General features: G+C 46.8%; 1 protein-coding gene across 1 annotated transcript in view; it reads left to right on the top strand.

Moving 5' to 3' along the window:
* LOC107563401 (receptor-type tyrosine-protein phosphatase S-like) overlaps positions 1 to 3,998 on the top strand; it is a 77,146-nt gene that overhangs the window by 5,782 nt on the left and 67,366 nt on the right. The window contains exon 2 of the mRNA XM_016248269.1: positions 3,560 to 3,642. The gene's annotated coding sequence lies outside the window, so the exon portion shown is untranslated. The remainder of the gene's footprint in view (positions 1 to 3,559; positions 3,643 to 3,998) is intronic.

The raw sequence follows: 3,998 nt of genomic DNA on the forward strand, positions 1-3,998 counted from the left end.
TGTAGTCAGGTTTAAGTCCCCACCAGGATATATAAACCAGTACACACACACACACACACACTCACACACACACACACACACACTCACACACACACACACACACACTCACACACACACACACACACACTCACACACACACACACACACACTCACACACACACACACACACACTCACACACACACACACACACACTCACACACACACACACACACACTCACACACACACACACACACACTCACACACACACACACACACACTCACACACACACACACACACACTCACACACACACACACACACACTCACACACACACACACACACACTCACACACACACACACACACACTCACACACACACACACACACACTCACACACACACGCACACTCACTCACAAACACGCGCACACACACTTGCACGTAAACTCACTCAAGTACACTCACTCACACACACACACACACACACACACACACACACACACTCACTCACTCACACATACACGCACACACACTCACAGACACACACTCACACACACACTCACACATACACACACACACTCTTAGTCACACACACACTCTCACTCACAGACACACACTCACACACTCACTCACACATACACACTCACTCACACATACACACACTCTTAGTCACACACACACACACACTTCTGAGAGGTCACTAAAGACACAAGGTGTGCTTTCAAGGGTTAAAAAAGTGCAGGACGTGATTTAATGCACAGACGGTTAAATGAGTGACTCGTGCAGTAAGTCTTGATATTTGATCTGTTATTTGGCTTTAATCGATGTGTTTTTCTGTCTCTGTGTGATGAGGACGGAAGCAGTCAAGCGTGTGATGCCTGAAGAGCTGCAGAGGAGAGAGAGAGAGAGACGGGCGATACGCATCCGCTTAATACAGGCAGCGCTTCTTATCTCACCGGCCTTTGATTCTGGCTGCTGGTAAAAGCTGCAGTGCACAATGGAGCTCTCTCTCGGGTGGAGCTGATGTGTGTCATACTCTCGTTTGCAATAAAAGCAGATTAAAAAGGATGATCCGGGCTTTCCGAGGCCCATTTCCGGGGCAGGAGGGGGTTGAGAGACGATGTTACGTACAGAAGAGCGGTCGTCGTTTGCTGTTCACCTGCATCTGATGCTCTGAGTGTCTGCATATCAGCAGTATTTGCTCCTGCTTAGTGTTCGTTCTGTATATCTGCTGTTCTAATCATCTGAAGTCCGCCCAACCCTTGATTAACTTCATAACACATGTAGGTGTGCATTAATCTGCATTGTAAAGCGCTGCAGCTCAGAATTCAGGGACTGATTGGTTAACGTGTTCACTAACTAACTGCTGAGTGTTTTTAGTTACACCAGCGTTATATTGAATGCAGTGCTTCATCAGAGCTGTCACGATGCAGAATGAGTCGATGATGTTATTATCTTACTGCTAATTTAGCAGAACTGTCAAACTCTTCCTCTGTGTCCGACCCTGGAGAGTAAAAGCATCAGTAATGCATTAATTCCTACATTCATTCATTCATTCATTCATTCATTCAGGCTTGTGTGTTCGTGGAGCAGATTCAGCATCTTTCGGAGGGAACTGGTGTCTGTAATGCGGGTCTGGATGAATCTCAAGCACTCGCTGCTATTTTTAGTGTCTTTCTCATTCCGCCCAGTTTCTGCCCAAAGATCCTCGTCTGTCTGTGTTTTTCTGCTCAGCTGAAGAAGTCTGACACCTCAGATATCGTTTTATATGAAGCTTCACATCCAACCAAAAGCATGTCGTCTTATCGTGTGTTTATGTGTAGCGGTTGACCATTATGGGTTTATCAATGGCAATGTCAATATTGATATCTAGAGATCAGGTGTCTGATGCTGATCTATTTAACTCAAATCAATGACAGCATGTGAGATTATTTTTAAAATATTTACTCAAAATGCGCACCATATATTGAAAGCTTTACTGTTTTATTGTCTGAAAATGGCTAAATATCAGATGTTCGTATTGTTATTAGTTGACGGGATGTGGCTGTTCACACCTCATTAACGCAGATTGTGTGTCTGGTGTTTATCCAATCAGAATCCAGTGTCTGTTTTATAATATTGGTCAGTTACGGCCTTAAATCATCATAATTAATGTGGTGCACAGATACTGAAAAACTGACATTGAGAAGGATTTCACCTGCTTCATGTCACCGAATGTATCTGCATCACCTGCCTACGTTGCTCTCGCGCTCTTGTGTTTTTCCACCGTGTGTGTTCTGGAGAGCATGACCATCTGTCCGCGCTAAACACGCCAACTCCACCAAGAGTCCCGGAGAACACTCTTCACCTGTGCAGCGCTGATTCTCAGATGGATGGTCTGTATGAAGGACGGTTGGGTTTTCTGCTCGTGTGAGAGTTAGCGAGCGCTGGATAAAGCCGACGGAAGATCTGACAAAGCCGTGCGAGTTAAATTCATCTCTGGACGGCTTCCAGTCGTAGCCTGCAGGGGTTTGAGCTGTGCGTCAGAACAGCCGTGTTTTACTGTTTGTTCTGCGGGATCAGAGACTTTTAAGTTAAGCAGAATTTACACCTCCAACACACTGGAGTGCAGACAGTCATGCAGCCGAGCTGAAGGTCGTGTGCTCATATAGTGAGAGTTTGATGAAAGTGTTGTTCATTCACACAGAGACACGCACTGCTGTTTCTGCTGTTAGATTAATGCATATCGAGAAAAAATATCTGGAGCTTATCATTGTTATCCATGTGAATTAATCCTCCGACATGACTTATTTATGTAGTTTTGGGCACTTTTTCCCAAATTGTGAATCCATTTCGAATGCAAAATTGATTTCTGTTCATTTTGTACAGACTGAATTGGAACCTAAGCTCATATTTCTGCCCAGAACATTCAGGCGTTTGTACTGTGAGAGTGCAGATACTGCTGTGCTCTTGAGTCTGGCGTCAGCGGCGCTTCGGGCCGTGGCTGCTGCTTGTTTGTAGAGGAACTGGAGTGTTTCAGCTGTTCAGCATTAGTGTCGTTTTCACACACATCTGCGCTGGCGCTGGCTTCATTTAACATCGATCAGCCGCGCAATCTGCTGCCGTCACCCTCCGTAAGCGGCTTGCGGCCTGCACTAACCGAACGCCCGCCATTTGCCTGTTGACCCGTGGCCTGTGTCTCTGCAGATGTCCTCCTGACCCGCGACAGCTGGAGGCTCGTTCCCGCGCTGTAAGACGGCCAATCAGAGCTTAACCCGTAACCACACTCAACTACTACTGACCATCAGCTCACTCAACTGCCCATTGTAATCTGAGCATGAGCCTGTCATTAAACCATTACGCATTCAGAGCTGGTTACTGGTTACAGCGTGAATGTTGTGCGGCAGAAGAAACACATCTTGTGTGTGTGTGTGTGAAGCCTGTCTCTTTACAAATCAAACAGCCGCGTCTGTGTGTGAGAACAGCTCTTTCTCGTGGTAAAATCAGTGTAAGGCACGGTGTCACCGCTTTATTAGGCACTCCTTCCTGTATGTTATAAAATATTTGTTCATTTAAATCTCCCATGTGCTGTCTGATTGTAGGGATACCGGCTCAGACCGCTGAGGATTATGAAAACCAGGACATGAAGCTCAAACACATCTAGAAAAAAAGAGAAACGAGTGCGGTGAGTATCTGTCATGTGTGTGTGTGTGTGAGTGTGTGTGAGGGAGTGTGTGTGTGTGCGTGAGTGTGTGTGTGTGTGTGCGTGCGTGTGTGCATGTGTGTGTGTGTGTGTGTGTGTGTGTGTGTGTGTGAATGCGTGCGTGTGTGTGCATGTGTGTGCGTGTGTGTGTGTGCGTGAGTGTGTGTGAGTGTGTGTGAGTGTGTGAGGGAGTGAGGGAGTGTGTGTGTGTGCGTGAGTGTGTGTGAGTGTGTGTGAGTGTGTGAGGGTGTGAGGGTGTGGGTGTGTGTGTGTGAGTGTGTGGGTGAGGGTGAGTGTGAGTGTGAGGGGGTGGGTGTGGGAGTGGGAGTGGGGGGGGG

Source organism: Sinocyclocheilus grahami, unplaced genomic scaffold, assembly GCF_001515645.1.
Source record: "Sinocyclocheilus grahami isolate Dianchi unplaced genomic scaffold, SAMN03320097.WGS_v1.1 scaffold872.1, whole genome shotgun sequence".
In the NCBI taxonomy this organism is placed as follows: Eukaryota; Metazoa; Chordata; class Actinopteri; order Cypriniformes; family Cyprinidae; genus Sinocyclocheilus; species Sinocyclocheilus grahami.